We start from the raw sequence: 22347 nt of genomic DNA on the forward strand, positions 1-22347 counted from the left end.
GATTCAAAGTCTTTATTTGATAATATAAATAGCAAGCATGACTATATTTTTCCAGATGTCTAATAATGATAACTATAAATATGATGAACTAAAAAGTTAAAAGGCTGCCAGTAAAAGTAAAATGATTTCATTTTAATTGGTAGGCATTTAAATGTTCCCTCTTGCATGTCTGGATTATAACAAATGCACAAAAATGTTAATTATGAGTTCCATTTTAATAAGTACATGTCCCCCAAGTTTAGACTCAGGAGTATGTAACTTACAGTCAAATAGGGAAAAAACTGAACCACCACCTCTATGTAATTATGTCTAATACATCACTGTAGAAGTGTAATAAAATAACTTACAGCATAAATCTTAATAAAACCTATACATTACTTTTTCAAAATGTTTCTTAATATGAAATAGAAGATCATGACTTCAGTTCCAAATCCCATTACTCAATTGTCATACTTCCAGTTTTCCTTGATTTCTGATCTGATAAGGCCCAATACTAATATCCTCTATTCAGTTATTACCCTGTTGAATATTTTTCAGGGCAGAAACACTCATAACCAGACCCAAACTATTTTTAAGTTCAGAGCCTGCACTATAATCCTACTGCTGTCAACCATTTGTGAATTAAAATACTTATCTTTAAAACTGAATTGCATTTTACATTAAATGAGCCAGAAAAAGCAATGTTGATTCTAATGGGAACAGGCATGATAATCTTCTGGCAAAGACTCTTTTAAAAGTACTGATTCTTGGCAGCTATGGTGGTTCACTGTCTACTGTACTTGGCCTTGGGAAAGGTATTGCAGACAGGGACTTTGAAATGAGAGCAGACATTAGGTCTGGATTCAATAAATGCCAGAGTAAAGGAGGTCAGTCTGTACAGCAACCAGCAGGGTAATTGCATCCTGAAGGACAGCAAAATTTCTTGTCATGTCCCATGTGGGCAGTTTGGATTGCTACAGTGATCTGACTGGGTATTATTGGACTGCGTCCAACAGGTTGTCAGGATCCAATAGTCCCTCACACAAATAAGAAAAGCAGGCTGAGAGATAAAAATTCCAGTAGCTTTTTAGATTAGGAAAACAAGTTTTATTTTGTTTTTAGCCTGCTTCTGTAATCCATCAAAATTAATGAGTTTATTGCTGTATATTAAAGTTAAAACAAATACATTATTCATTTTTCCAGCTTGACACTGCTTAAATAAACTTTTTCTCTCAACAAAATTGATAATAGAAAATGTCTCTTTACTCAAAGTCAGCCATATTGTTAGCAGATACTCACTGGAGAAAAAAATCTGTTAGGATTTTAGATTGGCAATTGACATTAATATTCAAGTAGAAGATCATCAAAGTTTCGCCTACACATGCACACATACAACTACCCACGTGCACACTTCTACCCCTCACTACAAACCTTTATCCTTCCCGTTTTCGTCTCCATCAATCTTTCCAACAGCTAAAGGAATTAGGGTTTGGATTTGCTTCAGATGAGAGATGGGCCAGGAAAAGACAGAAAATTTTTATGTGAAATGAAAGTTTTCTTCCATAATACAAGGTTAATCTGTTTGCCATAATTCAGAAGGCAGTAATGAAATCACTTCTTTCTAATACCTTCATCTTTTTCACCCAGGGGTATGCAAAGAAAAAAAACCTCATAGACATAGAAAACAGTATGGGAACTACAAAAGGGAAAGGTGGGGGAAGGAGGAGAGGGGAGAAAGAAGAAATAAATGGTGACAGAAGGAGACTTGACTTGGGGTGATGAGCACACAATACAAAAAAAAAGATATATTATAGAATTGTACACCCTAAACATATATAATTTTATTAACCAATGTCACCCTAATAAATTCAATAAAAAGTAATCATCACAGATCTTCTCAAAAAAAGTAAACACATCTTTCTAGTGAAACAGATATTTAATAATATTACATAGGAATATCTCTTTCATATTAAAAAAATTAAACAAAAAATACATATTTTTAATTAAATGTTATGTAAAATTGATGAGCAAGAGAAATTTTTGGCTTAGTTTCTTGAAATTAACCACTTTTGTAAAAGCAACTTAAGTAAAAACTAATTGTATTTTTATACCATAGGAAATAGTAATTCAAGGAGCAATTCAAAATAAGATTAATAAACAAGTCCATTTATAATAGCATGATAAAACTTGTATATCTAGAAATAAATTTAACAAAGAAGTATAAAGCTGATGCTCTAAAAACTACAAAATATGTTAAAAGAAATAAAAAACCTAAATAAATGAAAATATATCTTATGTTACTATATTAGAAGTCAAGATTGTCAATATTTCTCATATTGATTCAATTCAATTCTTTTTAAAATCACAACTGGCTGTTTTCCAGAAATTGAAAGGCTGATTCAAAAATTTGTATTGAAATTCAAAAACCCAAAATAGTTAAAATAATCTTGAAAAATAACAAAGTTGGAAGACTCAAACTTCCTGATTTCAAAACTCACTACAAAGATACAGCAACCCAGAGAGAGTAATACTGGTGTAAGTGTAGACATGTATAACAAGTAACTGCAGTTGAGAAGTCAGATATGAGCTCATACATTTATGGTCAATTGATTTTGACAGGGATGCCAAGAAAATTTAATAAGAAAAAAATAGCCAACTTTTAACAGTTGGTGCTGGAATAACTGGATAGTCACATGCAAAAGGATGAAGTTGAAATCCTATATTCCACAATATACAGAAATTAACTTAAAGTGATTTGAAGAAACACATTTAGAGGTTAAAACTACAAAATTTTAGAAAAAAAATGAATGAAAATTTTTATAACCTTGGATTCGGCACTGGTTTCCTAGTTATATAGCAGGGGTTGGGAGCCTACGGCTTGCGAGCCAGATGTGGCTCTTTTGATGGCTGCATCTGGCTCACAGACAAATCTTTAATAAAAAAATAATAACGTTAAAAATATAAAACATTCTCATGTATTACAATCCATTCATTTCCTACTGCTCATGTTCATGGTTGCTGGTGGCTGGAGCCAATCAAGGTGTCCTCCGGGACAACACCAAATTTTTATTGGATAATGCGTAACATACACATGTTGTTCTGAGGTCAGGAAGTAAAATTCCCTCCTTTTAATTAAGTAGTCAGCTAGCTAATTGCAGAAACCCTTTTGACAAAGAAGATGGCTAAAAGAAAAAAAGATGAGGAGTATCGTACTTTTCAGCAGGAATGGACAGAGGAATTCACCTTTGTGGAGAGAGCAGGTTCTGCAGTGTGTCCAATATGCAATGATAAAATTGCATCAATGAAACAGTCAAATATAAAGTGGCACTTCAACACACGTCATACTACATTTGCATCAAAATATCCAGCAGAGGACAGCAGGAAGAAAGCATGTCAAGAGCTACTGTGTAGAGTGCAAGCTAATCAGCAGCAACTCTGTGTTTGGACCCAACAAGGTGACTGGAATTCGGCTAGCTTCGCTGGTGCTTTAGCAATTGTGAGAAAGGGAAAGGCATTCACAAATGGGGAGTATGCCAAAACATTCATGCTTGAAGTCGCCAATGAACTTTTTGACGACTTTTCGGATCAAGACAAGATAATCAAACAAATAAAAGACATGCCTCTGTCAGCAAGAACTGTTCACAATCATATCATCATGATTGCAAATCAAGTTGAGGCAACACAAGTGAAGGACATAAATGCAGCACCATTCTTTTCTCTCTCTTTGGATGAGTCAACAGATGTAAGTCATTTATCCCAGTTCAGCATGATTGCAAGGTATGCTGTTGGTGACATGGTATGTGAGGAAAGTCTTGCTGTTTTGCCTATGAAAGAGACAACAAGAGGGGAGGATTTATTCAAGTCTTTCACTGAGTTCACTAAAGAAAAAAAATCTACCGATGGATAAACTTATTTCGGTGTGTACTGATGGTGCTTTGTGCATGGTGGGGAAAAACAGAGGATTCGTAGCACTTCTTTGTGAACATGCAAAGAGACCCATCCTAAGTTTGCACTGCATCCTACATCAGGAGGTGCTTTGTGCTCAGCTGTGTGATGAGCAGTTTGGTGAGGTGATGTCACTGGTCATTTGGGTGATCAACTTTATTGTTGCCTGAGCTTTAAATAATTGCCAGTTTAAAACACTGCTGGATGAAGTTGGGAATAATTATCTTGGTCTGCTTCTGCACAGCAATGTGCATTGGTTGTCAAGAGGGAAGGTGCTCAGCCATTTTGCAGCTTGTCTGAGTAAAATCCGGACTTATCTTGAAATGAAAAATGTTGAGCATCCTGAGTTAGCTAACACTGAGTGGCTCCTGAAGTTCTACTATCTCATGGACATGACTGAACATCTAAACCAGTTCAATGTGAAAATGCAAGGCATTAGAAATACAGTCTTATCCCTTCAACAAGTAGTGTTTGCATTTGAAAACAAGCTGGAACTCTTCATCACCGACATTGAAACAGGTCGTTTACTATACTTTGAAAAACTGGGAGAGTTTGGCACTGGCCAGTTGGCTCAGTGGTAGAGCGTCGGCCTGGCGTGCAGAAGTCCTGGGTTGGATTCCTGGCCAGGGCACACAGGAGAAGCGCCCATCTGCTTCTCCACCCCTCCCCCTTTCCTTCCTCTCTGTCTCTCTCTTCCCCTCCCGCAGCCGAGGCTCCATTGGAGCAAAGATGGCCCGGGCGCTGGGGATGGCTCCTTGGCCTCTGCCCCAGGCGCTGGAGTGGCTCTGGTCGCAGCAGAGCGACACCCCAGAGGGGCAGAGCATCGCCCCCTGGTGGGCAGAGCGTTGCCCCCTGGTTGGCGTGCTGGGTGGTCCCGGCATGCGGGAGTCTGTCTGACTGTCTCTCCCCGCTTCTAGCTTCAGAAAAAAAAAAATACAAAAAAAAAAAAAAAAAAACTGGGAGAGTTTAAAGATGCATGCACAGCAAGTGACCCTGCTCAACATCTTGATCTCCAGCAGAGAGCGGGCTTCACATCTAATCTCCTGCAGTCATTCAAAGCGCACTTTGGAGAATTTTGTGAGCGCACTCGTCTTTTTAAGTTCATCACCCATCCACTCGAGTGTGTAGTGGACAACGCCGACCTGAATTACATCCTCAATGTGTCCATCAGAGATTTTGAACTACAAGCTGCTGACCTGAAGGCCTCAGACATGTGAGTGAATAAGTTCAAGTCACTGAATGAAGGTTTGGAAAGACTTGCACGACAGCAAGCAGAGTTGGCGAGCAAACACAAGTGGGGAGAAATGAAAAAACTTCAACCCGTGGACCACCTGATTGTCAAAACTTGGAACGTGCTTCCTGTCACATACCACACACTGCAGCATGTGAGTATTGCTGTACTGACAATGTTTGGCTCTACGTATGCATGTGAGCAGTCTTTCTCACATCTAAAGAACGTTAAGACCAACCTACGATCATGTTTAACGGATGGAAGTCTGAATGCCTGCATGAACCTTAACCTCACCACGTATCAACCAGACTACAAAGCCATCAGCAAAACCATGCAACACCAGAATTTGCATTAATGGTAAGAAGTACTTTATTCATCATTGGTTAGCAACAGCATAACAGCATTATTAAAAAGAATTCAGAGACTTATTGTACTTTCAAAGTGTTGATCTTACATAAAATGCACACATTTACTTGTATTTAGTGTTAAACATATTGTATGGTTCTCACAGAATTACATTTTAAAATATGTGGCATTCATGGCTCTTTCAGCCAAAAAGTTTCCCAACTCCTGACCTAGACAAATAAAAACACATGTTCACACACAAAACTTACACATATATTTATTACAACAATAGCAACAGCATGGAAATCACTCATAAGTTCATCAGTTGATGAGTAGATATACAAAGTAAAAATACTCTTCAGTCATTTCAAAGGAATGGAATATGGAAACATACTGCAACATGGATGATCTTTGAAAGTATTGTGCTTAGTTAAGCAGTGACTCTGTTTACATGAAATGTTTAGAATAGGCAACTCTGTAGAGATGGAAAGGGAGTTAATGGTCACCAGGGGTTGGTGGGATGGAGAACGGGCACTAGGGACATAAGGGCAGAGCATGACCCCTAATGGGTACACTCTTTCTAAAGAGGATGATGAAAATATTCTGGAATTAGCAGCAACGATTTCACAAACATGTGAATAAAACAAACATGTCTAAAATGTGCTTCTAAACTAAACAATTTTGTGGTATGTGAATCATATTTCAATTTACAAACATCATTGAAGAATTTTATCAAATCATGTGTCAATGATGGAGTGTTGTATAAGGGTACATACGAATCATGCCATTTAAATGGAAGTATAAATGATTTTCAATCTGTCTTTTTTCTCTATATATACCAGTCAAAAATTCTGTGAAATAAATGTTTTGGAAATTATGATATAAAAGGTAGACACTAGGCACATTTTATGGTATTAGAACATATAATTTCTTTGTATGATGGTGACTAAAAACTTTTATCCTAAGTTTGTCTGTGTCCTTTCCTCCTGTACATATCAGGTGACTTTGCTGAGACCTGTGCTCACAATAAACACCAGTTCTAATTACAAGATCAGTGATTTCATAATCTTACTTGATCTTTCAACAGTATTTGTGCTATTAATTCCTTTATTATTCTTCATATACGTACTTTCTTCAACTGGCTTTGAAGAATCATATTGTTGGTTTTTCTCCTCTGTGATTGGTCATTCCTTCTCATTGTCTTATGCCATCTCCTCCTTTTTGTCCTGACTTTCTTACATTTGAGAATTTCAGAACTCAGTCCTTTGTCCACTGAGTAATACATCCTTGTGGTTTCAAATATTATCTATGTACCAATGCCTTGAAAATGTATGTCCCAGACTAGATAACTCTTCTAAACCCCTAGCTTATATATGTAACTGCATACTCAACATTACCTCTGAACATGTAACAAACAGCTTAGGCTTTACATGATCAAACTAAAATCCCAATTTCTCTCCCTCCATTTCCTTCACACTCACACAAAACAACACAAAAACTCCTCTGTGTCAGCCATAGTTTCTTTTTTTCTAAGTCAGTTTACAGCTACCTCATCTCTCCAGTTGCTCAGAACAAAATATTTAGAATCATGTTTGATGCTTTTCTTTCTCTCATATCCCATAGTCAGTCTATTAGGAAATGATGCTGGTTCTTCCTTTAAAATATACAGAAAAATCTCCCAATTCTCATCACATTAATTGCTTTCTCTTTGGCCCAAGCCACCATCAACTCATTCCTGGTTTACTGTAATAACTTTTTTTTTTTTTTTTTTTTTTTTACAGAGACAGAGAGAGAATCAGAGAGAGGGATAGACAGACAGGAACGGAGAGAGATGAGAAGCATCAATCATCAGTTTTTTGTTGTGACACCTTAGTTGTTCATTGATTGCTTTCTCATATGTGCCTTGACCGTGGGGCTACAGCTGACTGAGTAACCCCTTGCTCAAGCCAGTGACCTTGTGTCCAAGCTGGTGAGCTTTGCTCAAACCAGATGAGCCCGTGCTCAAGCTGGGAATCTTGGGGGTCTCGAACCTGGGTGCTCTGCATCCCAGTCCAATGCTCTATCCACTGCACCACTGCCTGGTTGGGCTGTAATAACTTTCTAAAAGGTATCTCTGCTTCTATTCATTTCCTGTTCCATATCAATTTTAACCCTAGAAACCAAGGTGATCCTTTAAAATGTAAATTAGTTTATAACACTTCTAGGCTCATAAACTTTTAATGACTGCTCATTTTGTTCAAGAAGGTTAAGTTAGTAAATATCTATTCCTTTTCTCTTCCAGCTTGAATTGTGTCTCAGAGGAAATGGGTTGCAGTTCTCTGGTTACTTTTTTTTTTAAATATTTTATTTATTGATTTTTTAGAGAGAGAGGAGTGAGAGAGAGACAGAGAGAGAGAGAAAGGGGAGGAGCAGGAAGCATCAACTCCCATATGTGCCTTGACCAGCCAAGCCCAAGGTTTCGAACCGGCGACCTCAGTGTTCCAGGTCAACGCTTTATCCCACTGCATCACCACAGGTCAGGCCGCTCTGGTTACTTTTAAGAGTAACTCTTTACTATCAGTTTTTAACAAATTGAGTGATTTTGATGTGTCTTGGTATAATTTTTTTTCTATGTGTCCTTCTTGGGGTGCATTGAGCATCTTATATGTTTTTGTTTATATCTCATCAAATTTGGAAAATGTTCCACCATTATTTCATCAAATATATTTTCTGTTCAAAATGTTTTTTTTAATTATTTTTAGCCTTTTAACAATATATTTATACTCTTTATATTATCCTTCAGGTTACTGAACCACACTTCATTTTTTTTTTTTTTTCTGAACAGGACAATTTTATCTTTTTTTTCTACACATTTTTAATTAGTTTTTTTTCTTTTTATTTTAGTTTGGATAATTTTTATTGCTCTTTCTTCAAGTGAACTGATTTTTCTTGTGTCCAAAAGGCTGTTAAGCTTATTCAATAATTTTTTCCAATTAAGACTGTCTTTTTTTTGTTATATTATTTCCCTTTGATTCTATTTTGTACTTTCAGTTCCTTAATTGAGATTGCATATTTGTTACCTCATTATGTCAAGTAATACTGTATTGCATATATAAACTATATACAGTGTTTTTACTTTATCTTATTTATTAAAACAATACTGACCCAAACATGATTGTATGGTTCACTTCATATTTAATCAAATTATTCCTAGTTGGTTCTATGGAGAAATTATATTACTGGGAAATTACTAGGGTAGCTCCTAATGCTGTGACACAAATGTACATAGCTAGAGATTGTGTCACAATTGTAAATATGTTCTGCACTTCCTGAAACCAAAAATATTGGAGTAATAAAAGAAAGACAATATTAAACTTGTACAGTGCCAGAAACTATTCTGTGTAAATTCTTCAAATCATCAAACATGTAAAATTTTAAGAGGAGAATTCAGTTTTTAGGAATACCTGGTCAAAAGTGATTTTTTATACTAAAAAGTACACACACACATACACATACACACACACACATAAGAAAGCACAGGGGAAAAATTAAAATTTCTGTATTTTTATTGTATACTTTGGGTCTTAATAAAAGTTTTTTATGAAAAAATAGAGAACACTGCCTGACCTGTGGTGGTGCAGTGGATAAAGTGCCAACCTGGAATGCTGAGGTCGCTGGTTCGAAACCTTGTGCTTACCTGGTTAAGGCACATACTGGAAGCAACTACTATGAGTTGATGCTTCTCATTTCTACTCTCTCTCTCCCTACATTATCTAAAAATCAATAAAAACAATAAAAAATAAAAAAACACTAAAAAATAAAACAGATACATATATAGAATATTTTTAATGCATATGCTGAAAGTAAAAGTTATACATTAACAAGAGAAACTTTCACAATGTTAAGAAAAGTAGTTAGACATAGTCTTCTTCATGACTCCAGAACATATCTCATGAAAGAGGAGAGAGAACCCTGTCCTTCGGTGTCCCAGCACTCACACGGTCACCTGTCCCCTAGGCTAGTGTTCACACTTAAGCTTAAGGTAGATGAATAAACACCAGGTCATAGGAATCCGTGAAATTTAATGATGAGGGCAAGAATTTTATGTCAGTTTTGGCATCCATTTCCAGTCACTTGACACTGTTCTCCAAAGACATCAGCAGAGCATCTGCTATGCTGACAGCATGAGGAGCTTGACATTTCTTACGAGAAGTGAACTATTAGGGTGTTTGGAAGGCATACCAGAGCCCAGCAGGAAGTCCTACTGCTTTGAGCCACCTCCTTAAACTGCCTCCCAAACAATCATAGACACAAATATATTTTTTCTCTTACTAACTAACTAAAAGACAAAACTACAACGAGGTTTTGATACCCAATCTGCTCTAAGCACAGTGTCTTAGATTCTACACTGATGGTGGGTGAGAATGAGGAAAAAGTTTTCTTTACAAAGAATGTACTTCTAATTCAGGCCTTAGGGTGGACATGGTACAGACAGAGTTGATGATCGGTTTTCATCACATTTTCCCATTAAAAGACAGGTTTTGGATTACTATATTGCTTATTTTGGGGATATATATATATATATATACAATTGCATCAGATGCCTATGGTAAAAAACTTTACAGCTATACAAGAATGTAGTAGAATAAGAAATAAATTTAACTTCAGATTTCCAGAATATATCACAAAGATAACCAGTGTCACCATGTTCTTATATATCTTCGGATTAGCACTGATAGATTTTCAGCATCTTTTTCTTAATGACTGCTTTGTATTCCATTTTATGAAGAAACATTTTAAAAAGTTTATATTGTGCAGTGTTGATGCTACTTCTAATATTGTGTTAATAAAACTATGAACATCTTTACGTATTCATAAAAAAAACAGTAAAATTTGGTTAAGATCTTAAACTCTAGATTCAGACTAGAATAAAATTTGAGGTCTTTTTATTTTAAATTAGCTTTGAGCTTAGGCAAGTCACTTTACCTCTAATTTGTTTTAGTTTCCTTATTTGAAAAAAGTGAGATAACAATTATATTGGCTTCATTGGGTTTTGTGAGCTTTAAATGAGTTGGTGAGTACATGCACAAACAGAATACCTAGGTCGATACAGATGTATAGTTTAAAAGATATCACATACTTTTATTCCCACTGACAGAATATAAAATAGCCAGTTCTCATTCATCCTCGGTTATAGAATATTCTACCATTTGCTATTCTAATAAGATGAAAATTGCATTTCATTATTGCTTTTAATTTTATTTTTTTTAAATAATGGAACAAGTAAAAAGTAGTTATATGTTCATGTGCAATTTTTATTGACTTCCTGGTGAACTCTCTACATCTATTTCTTCTCCCTGTTTTACCATGTGTCACTCATTATTTTCATACCGATTCATACAAGTGTTTATATCTTTATTAAGATTAAGACAAGCACATTTTACTCAGTTTTTTTCTTATCTGTTGACTTTGACTTTGAAATTTCTATCAGGTTAAGACTTTAAAAATATCTATTTTAATAATATCAAGTCATATTTATCAATTTGTTTTATGACTTCTGTGTGCTTTTTATCTAACTTAGAAGGCCTTTCATCATAATCTAGTAGAATCAACAGAGAGTCCAGATAGGGGGAAAATCACCCTTTCTGAACATAATGTATTATAGAAGTAGTTCTATAAATTGGTGGGAAAAGAACTATTTTTCCAAGGGGAAATTGTATATTCATATGAAAAAGAAAAAGTTGGTTTTACCCTTTGTCACAGTACATGCATTTCAAATTGTGGGTGATTGTATATCTTTATGTGAAAGTCAAACTTTTTAAAAGATCATTTAGAAAAGTATCATTATGACCTTGAGGTAAGAAAAAAGTATATAAGGAAATTGAAAACCAGCAACCATAAAAGAAAGAATGATAAATTTGACTATCAAAACTAATAACTTCTTTTCATTGAAAGCTATAAATAAAAGAACAAAACAAGTCAATGAGTGGGAGGTGATGTTTTCAATGACTATAATAAAAGTTTATATCCAGAATATATAAAAAATGTCTTCAAATCAATAAGCAAAAAGTACATTTTTGAAAGGAAGACAAGAAGTTTAACTAGAAGATCCACAAAAGAAGATATCCAAATGGCTATTATGAAAATGTGTGAAAATTCATTAGTAACCAGAGAAATGCAAATTAAATCAAAATAAAATGTCACTGAATATCTAGTACAAAAGACTGACAATACCAAATGTGGTGAGAATGTAGAACACATTGCTAGTAGAAATGTACTACATTGGCAAAGAGTTGGTATTATCGAGTGAAAGATGATGGTAGCTTGGACATGTGGGTAGTTGAGGTTTTGCAAGGTAGTCATATTCTGGGTATATTTTTAGAGGAGAAATAACAGATTTGCTGTTGGAATGTATGTGAGAAAAGAAAGAATAGATTGAAGAATAACTCCAAGGTTTAGTCTGATCAAATAGATAGGAAAGGTTGTCCTCAATTAGTGTGAAGAAGGCCATAGGAGAGCTTTTTTTTTTCATGGAGCAGAGGATGGTTTGCAATTCAGTTTCTTGCCATGTGAATTTAAAATGCCAGTTATGAATCTTTACGGCAATGTCAAATAGGCAGTTACACGTATTAGTTTGGACTTCAGGGATGAAGCCTAGGCTGAGAAATATACTTGGGAGTCATCAGTGAAGAGAAGGTATTCAAAATTATGTAACTGGAAATGATTACTGAGGCAGCAAATAGAGAGAATGGAAGCAAGTCTGTAAGAAGACTGATCATTGAAGTTTAAATGTTTGTAAAGTTGAGGAAGAACCAGCCATAGACCTGGAAAATTAGTAATGAGGTAGGAGGGAAACATAAAATTGTGGTAACCTGGAAACCATTCAGAGAAAAAAATGTTTATAAAAAGAGACAGTAATCAACTGTTAAATGCTATTGATAGGCCAGGTAAGACCAGGCTCAAGATCTGACTACTGATTTAGAAATTGTGGAGACCATTGGTGACCTTGGGAAGAAAATTTGTAGAAACCTGGTGGAGGTGAAATCCTGAATGAGTTGGGTTCAACAGTGAGAAGGCAGAAATTAGTAAAAGTGAATATAGTCAACACTTCTGAAAAGTTTTACTCTAAGGAAAAATAAATAAAAGTATAATAATAGCAAAAGAGGGAAGTAGTTTGATAGAATAAGATATTTGAATGCTGTTGGGAAAGTTGCAGTGGAGACAGAAAATTTAGTGGTACTCAGAAGAACAGATATTGAAGCAATATTCTAGAATGGGTAAAAGTCATGAAATCTTGTGGAAGCAGATGGACTTCCATTAGAAGCACATGTAATTCATTTGTGATAACATTAGAAAAGAAAGACCATTGGAGCATGACTGTGAATAGCTGGTCAGAGACAATAATAGAAGAACATAGAATCTCTTTTCTAGTTACATTTATGCTCTCAGAAATATATGAAAGAAGACATCACCTGTGTGTGAAGAATGGGGAGAATGTTTATGTGCTTTTAGGAGAGAGAAAATGATATATTATCTCCTAGAAAAGCGAGTCATGATGGTCAAAGTATTTCTAATAAGAATTCCAGGAAGCATTAAACTACTAATTTGCACAGATTTTTATGTAAATATGTAACAATGTGACTTTTTAAATTATAAAGTAGTATTTTTTTCTTTATATACTAAAATTGTTTGTTGTTTTCTGAGAATACTTGATAAACCAGATAAATGTGGTCAAGATCTTCAGGGAGCTTCTGTAGAAGCTGAATAATTACTTTTATTGATTTACTATTAAAAAAAACCGGATTGTGATTCATCCTTTAGTTATACATTCAGAACATACAAACACAAAAACTATACAAAGAAATTTTATTTCAGATATATTTCATTTGAAAGAACATAATTATATCATGACCTTTTGAACTAAATGATGGATCTATTGTTTATTTCCTAGCTGTCTTCTGGATTTTAAGGGCAAAAACAATGTTTTCAACCTCATTTAATCTTCAGGTCCTGGAATTGTGCTGTTACATGGGGGGAGCTTGGTAACTATTTGCTGAACACATGCATTAATGGCGGTATCAGGAAAATCCGGATATTCTACCTGGAGAAATACCTGAGGAGAAAAAGGAACCCACATAATTCCCATTTCTGCATCCTACGCTAGTTTGTCAAAATGAAGACTTAATCAAAGTTGGATAAATTAGATTGACCTATTAAAAATATTTTGATTATAAGACATATACAGACCTAGAATATTATACATAGGAGTACAATGGAATGAGACTTTCAGAGTTTTGCTAGATATTGCTTAAAAAGATTAAAAATAGTCTTCAGGACAGTTCTAAGAATTTCAGTCTTCAGCAAATAAAGAAAATGACATTAATTATTAATGCAAGCCTTCTAACTATTAATCAGGAATTAAATGTGTTGAGTTGAATTGGTTGTTAATAACAAAAATTGAATGCAAAAGATAGAACACCCAACCATCAAGTTTGCTGAACAAAGTAAAGTACTTACCTCCTTTGGGAATGAATTTCTTTATGAAAAATAAATTGAATATTGCTAAGGATGGAGAATAATTGGACATGGATGAGGAAGTTGTGACATTGACACATATTCCTCTATAAATACTGAGATTTATTCTGTGCATTATTCAATACATATTTGTTAAAATTGAGTTAAAGGATCTCATATCAGTGAGCAAGGGAACACAATGTAAGAAGATGATAAATTAAATGATTGATTGTTCTTATTTTAATGTCTCACACATTTACTGATACTGAAAAAAATGGTTTACTTCTTTAGGCTCATTAATTATAAACCAGGAATCATTTAGGAATTAAAAAAAACAAATTGCAAGTTAATCTTGTCAGTTTTTTAATGAGTTACTAAAATCCTGGTGAACTGGGAAGTTAAAGAATCAAATATTTCAAGTTTTTCTTGTTGACTTCAAAGTGAAAATGTATTTATTCATCTATTTAATACAAGCTGATATATTAAGTTATGAAAAAACATAAAATATATATACATATATAGCCTCTATTGGCTTAAACAATAGAAGTAGATATATAATATTTTGTACTGTTACAAGTCAAACTTCTAAATAACTACATTGGGTTGTTTAATGGCTTTTTAAAAAATTTGTAAACATGAAAAATTCTGTGTTATCATGCAAATATAACTTAGTTTGTCTTGGTGTAACTTCATATAATACTTGAAATAAGCGTACAGTTCTCTGTAGATGATATCTCCCCTTGAAAAGATGAAAAGACAACTAGTAGTAAGTTTATTAAAATTATTTTCTTCTGAAAACATTGGTGGTTTCAATAAATTATTGTTATTCATTGACTACAACTAGAGTTTCAAACATTTTAAGAATGACATTTGGCCTAACCAGGCAGTGGGGCTGTAGATAGAGCATCGGACTGAGACGCAGAGGACCCAGGTTCAAAACCCTGAGGTTGGCCCTGGCTAGTTGGCTCAGCGGTAGAGCATCAACCCTGTGTGTGGAAGTTCCAGGTTTGATTCCCAGCCAGGGCACACAGGAGAAGTGCCCATCTGCTTCTCCACCCTTCCTCCTCTCTTTCCTCTCTATCTCTCATTTCCCCTCCAACAAGCAAAGCTGCACTGGAGCAAAACTGGCCAGGGCACTGAGGATGGCTCCATGGCCTCTGCCTCAGGCACTAAAATGGCTCCACCTGCAATGGAGCAACACCCCAGATGGGCAGAGCAACACCCCAGGTGGGTATGCAGGGTGGATCCGGTCGGGCATATGCAGGAGTCTGACTGCTTTCCCGCTTCCAACTTCAGAAAAATACAAACAAAAAACAAAACAAAACAAAACAAAACCCTGAGGTCGCCAGCTTAAGCGCAGGCTCATCTGGTTTTGAGCAAGTCTCACCAGCTTGAGCCCAAGGTCACTGGCTTGAGCAAGGAGTCACTGGCTCTGCTGTGGCCCCTTGGGTCAAGGCACATATGAGAAAACAATCAATGAACAACTAAGGTGCTGTAGTGAGAAACTGATGCTTCTCACCTCTCTCCCTTCCTTTCTGTCTGTCCCTATCTGTCCCTCTCTGTGTCTCTGTCACAAAAATAAAAAAAAAAAAGAATGATTTTAGTGGCAGCCTCACATTGCCCAATTTCCATAAATTGTACTAGTTAGGGTACCCTGATCTTTCTTAGTCTGTTTTCTAAAAGTGAGAGCCTTTAAGGATAAATTATGTTTCTAAGAGTTCATCATATTGCACCCATGTGAGTAGAGATCTTCTTTGAGAAGAATTTGACCTTTGTATAACTTCTTGCTATTGACAGTTCCCTAAATTCAACTTATTCTCAAGAACTGGTCGCCACTCTCACCATCATAAAAATAGAGCTGGCTTTCTCTGTGCGGTATGCATAGCCAAAAGCAATGAAATGCAATGCATGTGCCTTAATCTCAGTACAAGGATAAAAGAAGCTGAACCAGTTTCTATCTCAAACTCACCAATTCAATGACTGCTTCTCTGTATAATAATAGTAAAGGGGAGGAGCAACAGTTGCTACAACAATGGAACTTTAACCCCATATAAGGAGCCATCAGCTTGGGAAGAAGTATTCTCTTCCAAATATTCTATGTCTTGCTTAACTTAGATACCAATCTTATGGTCAACCAAAAATGTGGTTATTCATCCACTATTAATAAGATCAACAGCATCGTTCTACTTTTACAAGGCCACTTCTCCAGTAACAACTATTCTCCTTGAATATCTCCCAGGAAATACCACTAAATAACATAGATTTTTCCTAGCCCAAAATTTAAAATAGACTACAACAGTGCAATGACCATATCTATTCTATGTTCACACTGTATTTAAGTTAGAATTTTCTTATTTTTCCATCCCAAATTATTCAAAGCCCTTTGTTCAAAACAGCTTATTAGAAATTCTGTAATGGAATTCAACGACAACATCAAGATTGATGTTACTTCCAATAAAGATATGGCCAAAGTTGAATACAAATCACTTTCTACCATCAGATGTTTCAAAATAAAACTATGTACAGAGGCAAAGAAAATAAATTAATATATGCAATTTTCTGGCAATTTAAAAATGTTAAGATAAATTAAAACATCTTCTTACTATGTTTTGTATCATTATATTTTTTTCTAAAAACAAGTCACAATTTCAATGTTCTTTTAAAAAAATAAAAGACAAAGGAGGGAATAAGAATAGGTGGAGAAGAAGAAAAAGTGAAGGAAAAGAAGAAAAGCTTGTTCATCCCTGGCCATTTCACTCAGTGGATAGAGTATTGGCCTAGCATATGGACATCCTGGGTTCAGTTTCCAGCCAGGGCACAGAGGAGAAGCGACCATCTGCTTCTCTTCCCCTCTTTATTTCCTTTTTCTTCCCTTTCCCCTCCCACAGCCAGTGCCTCAATTGGTTCAAGCATGACCCTGAGCACTGAGAATAGCTCAGCTGGTCTGAGTACATCAGCCTTAAACACTAAAAATAGCTGGGTACTTGAGCATCAGCCCTAGATGGGGTTATTGGGTGGATACCGGTTGTTGGTTTCTCTCTATCACCCCTGTTCTCACTTTAAAAAATGATATAAAGCATGTTTAATGTTCTCATTCTGCAAGAAGGTAGATATAATCACATCAGGTTAGGACACAGCATCAAAAGTAAATTTCTTCATGACCTGTGGTAGCACAATGGCTAAAAGCATTGACCTGGAATGCTGAGGTCATCAGTTTGAAACCCTGAGCTTCCCTAGACAAGACACATATAAGAAGCAACTACAAGTTGATGCTTTCTGATCCTCCCTTCTTTTCTTTATCTCTCTCCTCTCTAAAATCAATAAATAAAATATTTTTTTTTCACAGTACATTTCTACAGATTCTTTTAATTGTTCATACTCTGGCCCTGGCAAAGTATCAGAATGGGGAGTAATGAGCTTTCCTATTATTAGTCCTACAATTCTTCAGAGAATCAAAGTGTCTGCTTTTTCTATTTTCAAGCTTTCTTTCTATACTCTGAGTCTAGAACATTTCCACAAATGCTGCTTTCTCTTGACAGTGGGGTGTTTGTATTGATGACAGGCAATTTTACTGGCAAAATAGTTTGACTTATAATTTGGACAGCTCCAGTTATTTGCTCTCCAAATAATGCTTGACCTCATTCAGTCATATGTGGGTGTCTTCAATTCCCTGATATCTCTAAACATCTATCAACCTAATTCTTTCTGTTCTTCCAACTTGGATGTTGCCTTCACCATATTTTTTGGAGTCCCTCTTAATGTATAAATGTGTCCATTGTTTCAAAAGTAAAAAAAAAGAACTGTGTTTAATTTCCTTGTAGAATGGTCTTGGGCATTTTTTTAATATATGTCTCAAGCCCTACTGGGATCTTCTATAGTAAAAAATGGGCTGCCTTTTATTTCTGGTTCTGTCAAAACATTTCTGCTTTTCTTCTTTTCATATCTAAGGGTTACCAATCTCTGAACCCCAAATCCAGTCCCAGTCTGGATTCTACCTATTGATATCTGCCTGTCTTGCCCTGTTCATACTACCTACCTTTTGTCTTGCCTTAAAGTTTTTATTTTATAAAATTCCAGGGCATTTTCCTTGTGAAAATGGCTAATACCAGTGTCTCTACTTGTAATAATAATAAATTTATCTTGCAACTCACTTGACAATAATTTGAGCATTTTACAATGGCACTCTTAGTCTTCCCTATTACTTTTATCTAAATGGTATATAAGCTGTTATTGTAATTATCACGATCTTCAAAGAGGCAGTTTTCCATTAGCTCTTAGTATGTAATCTATCTGTAGTTTTGAGATGGTATTTCTCAACAGTTTCCTGAGTCCTGGCTCTGCCCAAGAGAATTCTTTTAGTCTCATCTCTGTGATCTTTACTATATTCTTCCGTTAGATTTCCTGAGTCCTAATCACTTTTTCTAGACTGGTTACCAATAAAAGCATTCCCTCTTCACCCAACCAAAACCTTAAAAGTAGTTAAATCTTGACATAAAGTGTCCTAAGTACATTTTTTGTATCCCTTTCATTTGAATTATGGCCTATAAAACCTTGGCTTTCTTAAAATTACATACCTTTTCTCTTTTAGCTTGGTTCTCTTATATCTTCTTCAGTCATTTTTAAAAATAGACTTAAAAAAATACTATCCATACTCATCTAAAGCATTCTTTATAGTTTCTCCACCACTTCCTATGCCCTGACACTGTTTTCACACAAGACTACTTTTAAAGATTAAGTCACTCTAGGTACAAACTATCTTTACTACTGCTACTACTAATAATAATAAACAGAAGAGGTGGTTCAGGGATTTCTGATTAGCTCTCCTCCACCTCTGTACATATAAAGACTGTATATTCAAACGTGGCAGGGTCTTCCATTTCTATTTATTTGTTTATTGATAAAATCCATCACATTTTAGTAGATAAGGTTGCTTATTTGAATTTCCAATACTCACAGGCAAAATAATCAACTAATAAGGAGTAAAATGTTAAGGGTATGTTAATACAAAAAAGTACACAATTCTTTTTCAATTGATCATGCCTCAGCCCTGGTAAAAGATAGCAGTTAAAAGCTCAAAACGTTATATATCTTAGTGACTTACAGACCTGGCTGAGAAACCGAACCGAGGTTTCTCAGTGCAAAGACGTTACACTAAGTCAGTGTTAACAAGTACTAAGAAAAACCTTCAAGATAAACTTCCCTGTGCCCTGGCTTCTTCAAAAAATTTCCACATGTAATCTCAGACTTCATCATTCTTTATAAGATTGAGTATTGTTCGGTGAATCAGATGAGGGATATGAGGGTGCAGTTCTAAACACACAAGCCTCGCCACTGAAGAGAGCAGGATCCATGACTATAACCCTTGTAAGATAGAGAAATTGTAACAGAGGGAGAGAGAAAGCAGGTGGACCACACACACACGTTCCATCACTTCCTCCCAAACTCACTGAGAGGTAAGTTCCTCTTACCCCTCATGAAGGAAGAGGTATGAAAGGGACAGAGAATGGCCCAGAGTACCATGATAGTGGGGATTCTGCAATATATATGGAAATATCCAGGTGGGGTGGGGTGGAGGAAACAGCTCTCTTGAAATGAGTTAGCATGCTTAGACATTGTTCAAGGAAAGCCTTTTGACCAGTGAAAAGCGTTTTCATATTAAGCTCCAGGTAGCTTAAATTATATATACCTTGATCATAAATATTAGCAGTGCTGAACAGAAAGATAAGTCTGAGTCACCGAACCTAAGAGATGCCCACCTTAGCCTGACTGATGACACCGAGTGTCCCAACTGGTTTGAAACCTCGGCACTCAGGGGATTCCAGACCACTTACCTCCTGTATAATATACTCCTTTTTGTCTTTGTATACTTTGTACCTATATCCTGGTCCATCTTAAGATCCTGATAAATCTGTATAGTCCTGGAAGTGAAGGGGAAATGAAATCTTAAAAGCTACTTGAGAACTAATGAACATTCACCAAAGATCTGCAGATAGAAATAATGAGGAGGGTGTTACAACAAATGTAAACACCACTACAAATATAGTAGCATAATACTGAGAAGCTTTTCACCTGGCGAAATCCCATCATGACCTTGGAAGCAGTTTGGATTACCCAGGAGTGGCCATTTGCCTTGCATTATTTCCATGACACAACAGGTAGAGAGAGAAGGAGTAACCATGCAAGTGAGCTCTCCTTCTGGGCAGAAGAAGTAAAGCAGTCAGGAGCAACGAAAATCCTAGTGTCTTTTTCTGAGCTTAGTTTGACAACAACACAGTTCCTTTATCAGACTGATATCTAGTCACCTACAAAAAATAACCAAGAATTTTAGTTTATTTATTTGTTTTTGGAAATAGACTTCATACAAAGCAACACGTGTTAAGATAGTGAATTTTTTTTTTGATCCAGTCAATTACTTGGCTTCCAGCAGTGTGTGTGTGTGGGTGGGTGGGGGGGGGGGGTAGGAAAAAACCCCACAAAAACCCTAGCCTAAGCGTTTTCTGTAATTATCTAAAATTATCTAGATTAAGCTTGAATATATCTACTGTACCTCATTAAGCACGCCGTTCCACCGCCTGCCCTTTCCATCTGAAAATGTTCTCTTATTTTCAAATTGAATTTCTCCCCCATTAACTTACTGCTTAGGTATATTTTAATGGCTTTCCTTTCAACAGCAGCCCACTTGTTTTGGCCCTGAAATTATTTCATTGCATTGTGTAAAGCCCAGCTTCATTTTTAATTTTCAGTAATTGTGTCCATTTCTAGGTGAAAAATGCAAGCCCAAACAAAAGGCCTCTTACAAGTGGCCTGTCATTTTCAATTCTTTCTCTCCCAGACACTGGTTGTTAATTTTCTCTACATAATGCCTGTCTGTTCTCCCTCTCCAAGGCACTGTTAGAACTAATACAGGGAAGCGCCTGTACCTGGCTGTGTGAGGTCATCCACTGATAGGAGCTGACAGCCTCACACAGCTGCAGCCAGTGCCTGTGGAGTGGTCTTCAGGTAACTCATCACTGTTGCTTTCTGAGTAACAGTATTACGAGAATCACAATCCTATCCTTATTTTTCTATTAACTAGAAATTGACTGACTGGAAGATTCGTCATATAGACACTCTAAAAAAACTCACATTTTATTTCAGTCCTCAATATATATTTTCTTATACATTCATATACATGCAGGCGTTCTAATACACAGACACAGACAGACCTTCACATGCATGCTCACACATCACCATGCACTTTGGAAAATCACATATATTATAATATTATATGACAAAGTTATATGATACATCCCATATACAAACACACACACCTACACACAGTGTCTTTTAAAATTTATTTGGAAATGACTTGCCAATACCTTTCAACCTTTAATTTGTGTCCGTTAGCCAATGGGGATGTGAGAGAGGGTGATTGGTACTGGGGCATGTTCACGGTCTGTGCTTGAAAGTGATATATTTTATTAACTAGCACCAGCCACACGGCCTCAGAGCACTTGATAAAGCTTGGGAGTGCCGTTCCTATAATGCAGGGCAGGAAAGGAGAACTGCGTACAGAGTTTCCTGCAGTTCCTTCTTCTAGTTCTGATACAGTCAAGTTTAATCCTCCTGAAAAACTCACATCCCCGTGCCCAGAAGATCATCCAGACTTCATTCAAAAAACAGACTTAAGGGTTGGGAGTTGTGCAATAATGGGTTCTCCATCAGCTCTGAGTGTACCTCTTCCTGGACTGGAAACCTATGAACTCTAACAACAATTCTTCCTGCTCACTCTTGAAATACAATGGTAGATAGAATATAGCTTGGATTATCATTACCAACATTTCCATTCTGGAAGGAGAGAAATGAGACATCCTAACAGTGATTAGTCCTTAGAAATTCTGAAAGCCCACCGGGCACACACAGTGTGAACCACCTGTCTGGAGCATGGGAAATATTCCTTGATGAAGCCCTTATCTTCCTCTCCTGAGAGAGGTTCCCTTTATAACAGCTTCTCAGCCCATTACCTGCCCATAGAAGCTTCGGAACCCAAGGATCATTTTGACAATGAAGGCTCAGATTTATTGAATACCTTCTGGGTGATAGAGATTATACTAAGCAATTGCATGCATTTAATCCTTCCAATGGCCTTTTGAAATGCCATGATAATTACTTTTGTATAAATTGGTTAGTGTTCCAAAACTCGTCAATAATGGAACTTGCATTCAAAGCCTGACCTGCTGTTACCAGTCTGTAATAATTCCTGGACTCCTATTGTTTTTATACTCTTGAGTTAAAGGAATTGTTTCAAGAATTTTTAGAAGTGATTCCTGAGTAGCTGAACAGAATCAATATTTTTGACAAATGCGAAGGTCATT

The sequence above is a fragment of the Saccopteryx leptura genome, chromosome 5 (genome assembly GCF_036850995.1).
Source record: "Saccopteryx leptura isolate mSacLep1 chromosome 5, mSacLep1_pri_phased_curated, whole genome shotgun sequence".
NCBI lineage: Eukaryota > Metazoa > Chordata > Mammalia > Chiroptera > Emballonuridae > Saccopteryx > Saccopteryx leptura.